The sequence below is a fragment of the Neophocaena asiaeorientalis genome, unplaced genomic scaffold (genome assembly GCF_003031525.2).
Source record: "Neophocaena asiaeorientalis asiaeorientalis breed wild unplaced genomic scaffold, Neophocaena_asiaeorientalis_V1.1 scaffold135, whole genome shotgun sequence".
NCBI classification, from domain to species: domain Eukaryota; kingdom Metazoa; phylum Chordata; class Mammalia; order Artiodactyla; family Phocoenidae; genus Neophocaena; species Neophocaena asiaeorientalis.
In genome coordinates, this window is record NW_020175190.1 from 686,322 (window position 1) to 698,748 (window position 12,427).

The window sequence follows — 12,427 nt, forward strand, 5'->3', positions numbered from 1 at the left end:
TGACAGATGACTGGATAAAGAAGATGTGGCACATATGTACAATGGAATATTACTCAGCCATAAAAAGAAACGAAATTGAGTTATTTGTAGTGAGGTAGATGGACCTGTCATATGAGTCTGTCATACAGAGTGAAGTAAGTCATAAGTCAGAAAGGGAAAAACAAATACCGTATGCTAACACATATGGAATCTAAAAAAAAAAAGTGGTTCTGAAGAACCTAGGGGCAGGACGGGGATAAAGACGCAGACCTACTAGAGAATGGACTTGAGGACACGGGGAGGGGGAAGGGTAAGCTGGGACAAAGTGAAAGAGTGACGTGGACATGTATACACTACCAAATGCAAAATTGATAGCTAGTGGGAAGCAGCCATATAGCACAGGGAGATCAGCTTGGATGACTCTTTTGAACTCTTAGGGATGAATCATTTTGGGATAACCAGATTTTCCAGATGAGTGAGAATTTATTGTTATAATCACCATATTTTAAAAATTTTAACTACTTTCATGAGAAAGTTTGAAAATGTATTTGCTGTATTCCTTTGCACTGAGTTAACTGAATACAATTTATTTTTCTTTATTGATCAGGTTCAGTTGTGAACATAACTTATGCTAAGTACTGTGCTCGTAGCATGTTTTCAAGTATAAAGCCCTGGGTTTAAATTTAATTTTTTATCAATTATTGACTTTGTTGCCTTGTAACAGTAAATCCCTCTTAACCTCACTTTCCTAATTTTTTAAGAAATTGAGATTGAAAAGCTTGATATAAGATAGATCTTCTCTAAAGTATTATTGTGATAGGGATGTCTTCCAGGGTCTATTGAGTTGTGTATATATAAAACACACACAGTGTATTTGTTTCATACTAACTAGCTTTGGACTAGAATTCTTGCTGTGTTTTCTATAGTTTTTCTGTCACTTTCCCTGTATTCACTTCTGGAAGCCATCAGGGTGCCTCTAGGGCCTCTTCTCATAGGATTTACAGACTTCTTGGCATCTAGTCATTCCTATTTTATACACGACTCTAAGTGAAAAGGCCTGGCAATATGTAATGTTCATGAATATTTGTGTGAAATTTCTGTAGCATTTCTTTTTGTTGAACTCATATTTTATGTGTGTTCCAAAGCAATGCAGCTTAGCACCATTAAAGCATAAAGAGTATATTGCATACTGGTCTTTATTTAGAAAGGAATAGTATGGAGCCACCCAGTAGTGAGACACATAATCTAAGTTGTTTTTCTTTTATTTCCTGACCCCCTTTTATTGACTTGTGTGGCATGCATACACTAGTGGTATAATACATCCGAGTTTCACAGTACAGATTGAAACCATGTGATTTTCTGTGAGGTGTTTTTGTTTTGTTATGGGTTTTTTTAAAATTTTATTAATTTTTTTATACAGCAGGTTCTTGTTAGTTATCCATTTTATACATATTAGTGTATATAAGTCAATCCCAGTCTCCCAATTCATCACACCACCACCTTGTTTTAAGCCTTGTTTGGGGATTATATCCTTGACTTTGACTTTATAGATTACACATCTACTATGTGGCCAACCATGTGATTTGGATGGAATTATTCCCAGGTAAAGATGAGGAAACCAAGATTTGGAGAAATTAAGTAACTTTTTTATTTTAAATATGAGTAACTCTTGTCTGACTGCAAAGCTCATGCTTTTACCCATAAACCATGCTATATGTTAGCTCTGAACTAGTGACTCCAAACTTCTGCAAACTGTGACGCTCTTGTGAACTTGGGGTGAAATTGGGGTGGGGTAGATGTTTGTACTTATTCCCTTTTCCTGTGTAATGAGCAGTAAGCTACCATTTTCTGTGCCCACCTGCATGGTCACTCTTAGAGGTGTGTGTGGTGCTCATATATGTGTACATTCATGCAGAGAGCTATTGCTCACAGGATCATCTGGCATCCTCCTGCCTCTAGAAAAGAGGACCCATGGCAGCCAGATCAGTGAGCCATGGAACAAGGATATCTTTAGGGCAAAATATGTTATCCCCTTTCAGATAGTGATCTAAACACATGTGAGCCAACAGAGTCCCTATGAAAAGAATCCTGACTGGATCTTCAGCTTAGTTCAATTAATTTAATTATTAAATAAATATTCAGTTCATTATAACATTACATAAGAATGCCAGGGGAGGGCAAGTGCCCATGATTCTGTTCTGGAGTGCTAAGAAGGATGTCCTGAGATAGTATAGTCCTGCCATCTACTTCTGCCCCATCACATCCTTATGTAGACATAAAATATTATGAAGAGAGACTCCATGAGGAAGTGTTAGTTTTTCAGTTTCTCTTGCAATGAACTCTTAATTTTAGCTGAGAAACATGCAAGTATATGGTCTGGGTTGAGAAAGCGTTTACTTAATAGTTTCATTTAGAGCTAATACTGTTTTGGGCTTTATAAATAGTTCTGGTGTTGAGAGAAGTAGAAAAGATAAATAGTTCTGGTGTTGAGGAAAGTAGAGCAATAAAATCAGGCTGGAACATGGCCATTAAGCCCAAACTAATCAGAACATCTGTGTGCCTTCATATAAGGCTGATTGATGATCTTGGTCCAAGCCTTCACTTAGTTCATGTAATAACGTGGAATCAAGGGTTCAAATATGTACAAGTGCTTCTGGATAATATTTTATAACTAGGCTTAGTGTATAGGCCAGAGAAAGATTGTGCTCCTATCCCATTATTAGTGACTGGGCCAATAGTTGAAAAGAACCTTTCTGTTATTAATGGAAAAACAGGCATAAAATCACACAGTGCATCTAAAAATTTTGATTGAAGTTGTTCTTTACTAAAGGGCCATTTCTATGTCTTTGTATAATTGAACTTAATTTTTTAAAAACTTTGAAATAGTTATAGATTGGCAGGAAGTTGCAAATTTTGTACAGAGAGAGCCTGTGTTGTTTAGTTGAACTTTAACGTAAGTGATGTGCTTTTCTCTTTAATTTTTAAAGATTTTAGACTTAGGGGGAAACTTTCTAAGATGAAAGACACTCAGTGTTGGGTCTCTGAAACTTGTGAACTAGTTTTCTGAATAACTTCAGACACAATGAGAATAATGGCTGAAATTCAGATGGCTGTGGTCACAGCTGTGTCTGTGTCAGATACATGAAGTGGTTCCCTGGAAGCCAGAAGCACCTTTAGCAGGAGAAAAATGCTGTGGAGTTCTCTGGTCACTCCAACTTGAGCCTCTTGAGCCTTTAAGCTTCCTGTAAGTGCCTGGGATTTTGCAAATAGTACTAGTAGTTCTGGAGTTACAGTTGTCAAAGTAACAGGTGATGGCTGGAAGCCAGCTTGGCACCCAGTCAGCTCCCCAAATAGCCGAGGTCGCTCAACCTTCACAAGGTCCTGCAGACCAAACTGGGTGCTGCAGACCAAACCCTTCCCCCAACATTTTTTAAAAACAGTCATTTGAAGAATTTTCTATAAAAGGCCTGAGCTGCTTCAGGCACTCAGGATGAGTTAAAAATGCACGGCTTTATGTTCTTATTCATACCTATTTGATTTAACCGTATGAAATTGCCATTCTTGTAGGTTTAAAAAAAAAAAAGTCCAATGTTGGAGGTTTTATACAGGTAAACCTAATGTTTTGTGCTGTCACACTGAAAATTCTTATGGTTGTGGAATAACATATTTCCAGGGAACACATTGTCTCAACCTCCTTATTTATAAAGGAAATACAGCATTTACTGTTTGTAAGATTAACTAACTTAATCCTCTTAACAATCATGAGGTAGGTCCTAGTATTTTCCCTGCTTTTAAGATCACCGCTAGCGAGTAGTGGAGCTGGGTTCATACCCAGGCAGTCTAGTCATGAAGCTGTACTGCTTCTCAGCACTTCTATTTGGCTCCACCTCCCCAAACATACTTGTGAAAGTCCTGGGTGTCTGGGCAGCTGATGGGCAAGTACATAGGTGTCTCTTTTTGACTTCATGGGAAAAAAGAACTTAATTTTCCCCTAAAAATGAATTAAGTCTTCTACAGTACAAGAGTTTTTGAGACTTAACAAGGATACTTTTGCAGTCTTTAGGCCTCTGGAGTTGAGGGTAAGGGTAGAGACTCGTTGGCCCTAATAATGAAAGTATAGATGATTATTGCCTTGGGAGAGGAGGGCTAATGTTTGTTTGGTAGAATCCATTCCAGGCTTGAAATCCTGTAGTTCTCTAATAAACCCCTGCCTCTCCTCTGTGTTGCTTAATGTCTTTGATCTTAGACATGGAAGGAAAAGAAGTGACTCAGCTGCGAGGGAGTTTAATTTAGGAATTGCTCATTGGCCTCTTGCTTGCCTTGTCCCGTATTGATATTGGTGGAGCAAGGCTTGGGGCTAGGAGATTAGGCCCCATGGGAGCTGTGTGAAGTGGGGAGGGGAGGGGTGTGTCCTTGGACCATCTTCTTCTGGGGCGGCTGTCCTAGGTGTTGAGACACACACCTATTCTATTAGATCTGTTCTGGGATGGTCCTACTGGATCCTATCTGGTCACACTCAAGCCTTTCCTGATATATTTGTATACCAGTTATGGTTCTGACGTCTACTGAATAAAATTGTAAAGGCTCATACAGTGGTTTTCCAGGGACTTTCCCTTTTTTTCTCCCTTAGCATTAGAGATGAGCCATTGTGGTTGTAGGCTGTTCTGTCATCAACGTCTCAGGTATTCTGTCAGAGGGGGGAAGGCTGGACAAGCAGCAAGTGACTGCCAGGGACCCAGACGACTTCCCATTCAGACTGAGTAGGAGGGAGACACCTGTTGTTGGAGACGTGGTTTAAAATGGACTATGATCAGTCTTCCTTGTTTCATCGTCTGATGAACAGAGGAAGGAAAAGCTTAGAAATATATTTTGTAAGTATTTTTAAGGTATTTTTCAACACCTTCCAAGTTTGGTGTTTTAGTTTGGTCACAGTGGTTATGAGATTGAAGACTAGTTTAATTTGTTTGGTGGTGTCCTTCCCCAAGATGTCAGCTGCGTGTGTATTCTCATTCCCACTTCTAGAGGGCAATCAAGGGAGAAGAAGCTCCCTCAATCCTGTTTTGGAATAAGGGAGAGGTGTATATTCCCATGGCTAGGATCTGATTGGTCTTCAAGTTGGTTTTCATAAGTTGATTATCACTCTTCCTGAGAACTGCTGTGGCCCTGGGGTCTCTGGATGGTCCTGCATGTGTCATTCATTGGTCTACTGAGTGCCTACTATGTTCTAAGCACTGACTGTGAGAAATAAGAATGAATAAACACAGCCTCAGCCCCTAGTTATAGTGTGGTGGGTGATATTTACACACAAAAAAGCAAGCTAAGGTTGTAATTAACATGTTTAACGGAATACTATGGGAGCACAGAGAAGAGAGTGACTCTGGAAGACTTCACAGGAAGAGGAGGCATTTGAACTGGACTTTAGAGAATGAACCAGAATTCTTCAGTTCTGATGGGAACTGCTCTCAGAAAAATCTCAGGAGGACAGAGCGTTAGGAACAGTCAGGGTTGAGGGGGCACTTTGGGGATCCATGATCCAAGGTCCGTACCCCTCTTGTTTTGTAACTGGAATGCCAAGCTATCCCTTTACTGTTTTTTTCTTTATTGTTCTATGAATCATCTTCATCAATCACTGCAACTTCTATTTGCAATGATGCCCGGTACCGCCGATGAGAAAACCTAGTCTTTATTGCCTGGTTCCCCTGCTTGTGGCTGCCCCCACCCTTTGCTCTCTCCTTCTCAAAACAGCATCATATGTTGTGCCTTTGTGCCATTTATTGAGCAAGGACCAGACTGCAGGGCATTTGAGTGATGCCTCTTCAGATCCCACTGAAACCCTTCCTCACTGATCTCAACTGGGGACCAGGAACAGAGGCTGCTTTTGGTCCTTTTCCATTTCTCCATAGGTTTTCTGCCTTCCTAAGATGCTCTGTCCTTCCTGGGTTTTGGTCAGTGTTTTTCTTTCCTCTTGTTTAGGATTCCTGATAGTGTCTGGGTCACTTTCTTCCAGTTCCCCAGTTTCAAAGGTGGACCTGAGTTAGGCCCTTCGCTTTGTCTTGTTAGTGTGTTTGTATTACTGGAGAGTATCCATATTTATATAGTAATTGTACAGTCTGTATTGCCCCAAAATCCTAAAGAACAGATTTGAATGATTCAAAGTTAGTCACTTCAGTATGAAACAATGAGTCTAAAGACAAACCAAGGATTCTTTGAAAGCAAAAACTTTAACTTGGAGCAGCATGTTTGGTGAAGCAAATAGTTTGGTTTTGTGGTACCAGAAATAACACTGTTCTCTTTTTATACTCTCCATCCTACTGGGTTGTCAGAGACATGAGGATACTTTGAAGTGAATTCTGGCACCATAATTTTGTGGAGAGTCGCTGTGATAGAGCAGCACGAGAAGGAAGGGTGTCTGTCCAGTGTGTCCTTTGAATTTTTATTGAACAGTGAGCATCAATCAGCATGTTGCCTTAGTGGATCATGAGGGGAGGGTGCAGGTGGGAGGTGGGTGATGAACTGGGTCATCGTGAAAGCACATGTGAAAGGCCTTCTGGAATCCCGCTTTTAGGAGGTGTGCAAGTCCCTCAGAAGTTTCTTTACTTCCCCTGGAAACGTGCAAGATAGGGATACATCGCTCTTTTAGAAGGATTACTCGGGGGGCTGACAAATGTTGTACTTGCCAGTAGTTTTGCTGAGCTGGAGATTGGCCAGATTTGATGTCTGGATGGTGGCCACTGTTATTTAAAACAGCTTCTTGAGGCCAAGAATCTAGGAATTTAGACGTTCAAAGCACAGGGTGGGAGCCCTGTGTTCTCTCTCTTCCCAGACAAGGGAAGTGTTTTTACTGGCTGCGGAACTCTCAGTAAAATTGAACTTCTTTGCACCTGGGTTTACTCATCTGTAAAATAGGGATAATAATGTTATCCACCTTACAGGTAAAAGGCTTGGCATGGTTCCTGTATATATAGCTAACACTGATGTAGTGTTTGCTTATATTTATTTATTTTCCTCATTAATATTCTTTCTTATCTGAGATTTCTCTGAGGTTCTGTACCCATTTAGAAAACAACTCTTGCTGTGGCTTTAGGCTCCATTGGCAGTGGCTTAAGAATTCTTACTGGGAGGAAGAAACTTTTGTTAGCGTAGTTTTTTTTTTCTTAATTTCCTTCCCTTGTCCTTGGAGAGAGGTGCAGGGGAGAGGGCAGTGCAGAGACAGAAATCAGTGGGGAACAGAGATGTGTAGGCAGAGGCACCAGCCAGAGCTGCTTACTGCCTGGCACATTGTTGGGCGCTTGGGATTATTTGATGACACAATCAATGATTATTCCATTTTGCCAGTTTAAAAAATGCCATAGTGTTAGTATTAGGAGAAGTTGAACAAAGGCACATGAGAACTCTTTGTACTGTCCTTGCAGGTCTTCTGTAAATCTAAAATTATTTCAGAATAAGTTTTTAGAAATCAGGGGAAACAGTTGTTCAATGGTTATAGAATTTCATTCTTGCAAGATGAAAACAGTAATGTACACTTAGTTAACAGAACTGTAATGTACACTTAGTAATTGTTAAGAGGGTTAATTTATGTGCTTTTATTACAATAAAAAGAAAAAAAAGGCAAAAAAGAAGTTAAGAAAAGCACCAGCAACAAAACTGGCACGTAGCACCATGCCTGGCACACAATAGATACTTACTACATGCTTCTTGGAGACAAGAGTGATAGTATTGATAGTCTCTTGTTTGGATATCCCTGTTTTTTTAACCATCCATTATCCTTTTTTTTTTTTTTTGGTACACTAAGGTTGCTTTCAATTTTTTGCTTTTATAAATAACATCTTGATTTAGCCTTATAGCTAAATTTCTGTGTGCATACAGTGTGTTTTCTTATGATATATTTCTGGGAGTCACATGGTTCCTATTTTTTAGGTCTTTTATTCCATTACCAGATTGCCTCCAGATAGTTTGTAACAGTCTGCCATTCCCCACAGCAGTGCAGAGAACAGATTTTTGATAGGCAGAAATAGGAGATTGAGGTGCCAGGGGAGTAGCCCCTACACAGAAGAGGTGCCCTTGTCACACTAATGTTAAAGTTTGAGGGCCCCCTCTGAATGATGGCCTGAACTCCCAGAGCGTCATTCCCCAGGGCACAAGCAGTCAGTCTTGGGCCAAATAGCTAGTGCCCCACTGCCATGGTTAGGGTGGGCTGGATCGCTTTTACTCTGTGGTTGGGGACGGGGACTCAGATGACTGGCAGCCGAGGTAGACAGCTGACAGCTGCCCCAGGTGTACAGAACCTTACTGTTGACAGATAGGGGAACAGAAAGGGAGTACTTTTGCTTAGGCCCTCCTTCCCCTGGGAGCTGCAGTCTGTGGGAGTGGGGGAGAGTGGGGTGGGCAGGTAATACAGACCTAATTAGGAATTGCCTTCCTTCATGAATATTAGAGCTTGACAAAGACTTTGAGGGTATCTGGTACGGTAGATTTTGACTCCTTGGAAGTCAAGGAACCCATTTCAAATCCAATCCCACATGGAACCTCAATGTACTAAAGAGATTAATTTTATAAATTCAGACTTGTAATATAAGTATCACAACATTGACTTATGATAAAGACAAGAGAACAGTGAAGCTGATTTCATGAGCACTGAGTTTTGAGTTGGGTTCAGAGTGGCAGTCTCCATAATCTGCCAGTCTTACTACCCTGTTTACTTCTGAATTTAGTTTTGGTTGCAGTATGTAAAAATCTGATTCCTGTGGATAAATAATTGCAGGTAGTTTACTACTAACTTATAGTTTCTGGATAGTCGTCAATTAATTAAATTGACCCAGAAGCCTGAAAGAAGAATAGAGGGAACTTTTATTACAAGGTAGAATCACAGTATTTTACAAATGCTTTCATTCTCTATGACACAGAGCAGGACAGATCCTAGTGCAACCTGTTAGGGATTCATTTGTTACGGCAGAACTGACTGTTCCCTTGTGATTAGAGTATGGTCCCAGAAGATGTACCTGAGATTTGCCTGGCAATTAATTGAGCATGCTGCAAGTGTGCTTAGTAGTATACTTGCTTGAGCAATTTTAAGAGGGCAGACAAGTATAGGCCTGAATTTTAAAAAGAGTTCCAGCTTCCTTCAGAATCAATGACATACTTATAAACTGTTCAAATATAAGCTCGGAATTGATGAGAAAATATTCTGAGGTCTGCAGAAAGAGAATATGAATTCATTGGTAATCTTCAGTGGGTTAAAATTTGCTGTAAAATTTGAATTTGTGGGGGTTTATTATAATTTCAAAAATTGTTCAAATATATCTTAAAAATGAAATCTGAATACATTTTTTTCCTCAGTATATATAGCACACAGAACCTTTTGGTTGCTTAGAACAGAACTTGAAAATCCTTATCTGTTACATATTACAGCTTCACTTATTCTACAAATGATGAAATTCCTAGAGAGAGGAGGTGACTCTCCAAAAGTCACTCTGCAAGTTACTGGAAAGCTGAGAAGAGGGATTGCTTGGGTCTATTTATGCTTCTTTCTCTGTGCTGTTTTGTCTGCTGAACAGTTGGGACTCCCTGAGGGGTCAGAAGCAGGGAGATACAAGTGGCTGCCTCCTTCAGTTTTGTGTGCATGTGTGTAGGCACATGAATGCATTCCTGTGCACTGACTCACACCAGATACCATGAGAGGTGGTAGCTTCAGGTACGAGGGTGAAGTGTATGAAGTTTGGGGTCCACAGACTGAGCTTGCCTTTCCTGGCCGTAGTCCTTGTTCTGACTCTTTCTCACCACCTTTTGCTGCGTGAAAATGGAATCTTTTCAGAACTCTACTTTCAGGCATCTCTGCTCTGACAAGTGAGAGTAGAGCTAATCTGATAAACTAGTCTGAGTTAAAGGTGGGAGTGAGCTGACTGGCTCCTCCTCCCTGTTTTTGTATTATCATAAGCATGTCTGTCATGGAATAGAATGCTTTTTCCCCCAAGTGGCTGTTCTAGGGACGCGGGAGGGTGGGCAGATGTTCTTGATAGTCAGTGTCTTTCGTGCCCTTAAAATCCCATGATACAGAGACCCAACCTTGAGAAATAAGACTTCCTCTCCTCTGGGCTGCTATTGATCTCTATGTTGCATTTGTGAGAATGAGAAAACAGTGCCTTGTCTGGTTGGGGCAGTCCTGTGCTGGGGAGTGTAGCCTGGCTAGTAGAAGGCAGGCAGGATTTCAACCATCACTCCCTCACCTCAGCTGGGTGCTCTTGGCAGTGCACAACCTGCCCAGCCATATACTCTAATCCTGATTCTGCCTATTATCTTCCAGCCAAATACAGTGACTTTATTGTTTTGCACTGTACAGAGGACATACAGATTTGCTCATTGTGGGTGCTTAATAGATGTTTGGTTGACTGATAAATCAGAGTTGACCAGATACAGAAAATGGTACTTTGCAGGGTGATACCTGTCCTCATAGCAGCAATGCCCATCCACACATTAACTTAAGAATTCTATAGTTCACTCAGTTATTAATTCACCAGATATTTCTTGAGCACTTACTGTGTAGAAGAAGGCAGGGTTGCAACAAATGTTTATTTAGCATTGATTATATGCCAGGCCCTGGGCTGGGTGCATAAGATACAGTGATGAGAAAGACAGAGGAGGTTCTTTCTCTCATCTTCCTGTGAAGGAGGTGGACCCCAAACAAATACACAGACCAATAAGTAATGCAATTCTAGGTTGTGATAAGTACTCTAAGGAAAATAAACAAGGGTGTGGTAAAGTGCAAATAGGAGTTGTGAGTAGGGGGAGAGAGCACTAGAGACCAGGCCTGGATGACAAGGATCTTCTTGAATAAAGTTGTCAGGGAATGTCCTTCTGAGACAAGCACACAATCAGACCCAGAGAATGGTAAGGAGCTGGTGGCAAAGAGCAGTCAAGGCAGCTTGGACAAAGGTGGGAAATACTTTGATTTATTTGAAGACCTCAAAATATGAACTTGGAGCATAATGTGAGACAGGGTCGGAGGCAGCACTGAGAGTAACAATAGCAAACACTTCTTTAGTCCGTACTATGTGCCAGGCACTGTGATGAGTGCCTCCCCATATATTAGCTCTGTTAATGCTGATAACAGTCCTATGAAGTATATATTATTATCCTCATTTTACAGATGAGGAAACGGAGGCACAGAGCGCTAAATAATTTACCCAGGATTTCACAGCTGGTAAATGGTAAGAGCAGGTGTTCAAACATGAGCAGTCTGATTCTAGACTGTGCTCGGATTCACAATGTTATAGTGTCGATGGAGGCTGGATCATGTAAGGCCTCAGTTTCTTCATCAGTGAAGTGGAACTAATACAGGAGATAATGTGTATAGAGTGGCCTATCAGGAGGTATTCATTAAGTGGATCTTATATCTAGTGGTGGTGGTGGTGTGGTGATAGTGGCAGTTAGTATTGTGAGAGGATACAGGAGTAAATAAGGGACTAAAGCTCTAGGGAAGGGACATGCATATTGATTACTGTGATGCAAGGAGGAGTGGGGTAAGGGCCCTGAAGAAAGTGCTATGAAGGGGACTTCCCTGGTGGCGCAGTGGTTGAGAGTCCACTTGCCAATGCAGGGGACACGGGTTTGATCCCTGGTCCAGGGAAATCCCACATGCCGCGGAGCAACTAAGCCTGTGCGCCACAACTACTGAGCCTGCGCCCTAGAGCCCACGAGCCACAACTACTGAAGCCTGCATGCCTAGAGCCCGTGCTCCACAGCAAGAGAAGCTACCACAATGAGAAACCCGTGCACCACAACGAAGAGTAGCCCCCATTCGCTGCAACTAGAGAAAGCCTGTGCGCGGCAACGAAGACCCAACACAACCAAAAATAAATAAATAAATTTATTTAAAAAAGAAAAAGTTCTATGAAGGCTCTGAAGTGGGGTCAGTCCCTTCCAGCTGGAGAATGAGGAGGGGCTTGGGGGTGGGGGAAGAGGACCTTACTGTAGACCTTGAAAGATGGGCAGGACTGAAATATACAGAGCAGGTAAGAGGGACATTTCCTCTAAGCCACTGGGTGAGCAAAGATCTAGTATTTGCCCAGAGGCTGAAAGTCAGGGTGTGGGGCAGCACGCTGGCCATTCCAAGGAGAGAAGCAGGAACCAGGTGTAGGCAGAGTGATTATGGGTTGGACTCGTTCTAGTCAGCTGAAGCTCTGGGTCTTTAATGCATCAGCAAATGTGGAGGCCTGGTGTCCGAAGCTTGGCTTAAAGATCTAATTTGGGACTACTCCAAATCGGAGTAGTCCAGAAGTCTCAGATTGGCTTCTGGCTGAGTCAGTAAGAGAGGAAGTTTTTGTTTTGGCTTTTATTTAGCATGCTCTCTGGCTGTCCACCTAGATATGGACCTCCTGTGTCCACACAGATAAGTGCCACTCTAGTAGGAAGCTTTATTATCTGACTCTTCCAGACAGGTTGTTTTATAGGT

The 12,427-nt window shown here is 41.5% G+C and overlaps 1 protein-coding gene across 4 annotated transcripts in view; it reads left to right on the plus strand.

The window, feature by feature from the left end:
- JAK1 (Janus kinase 1) overlaps positions 1 to 12,427 on the plus strand; it is a 137,208-nt gene that overhangs the window by 28,360 nt on the left and 96,421 nt on the right. The window lies entirely within an intron of this gene.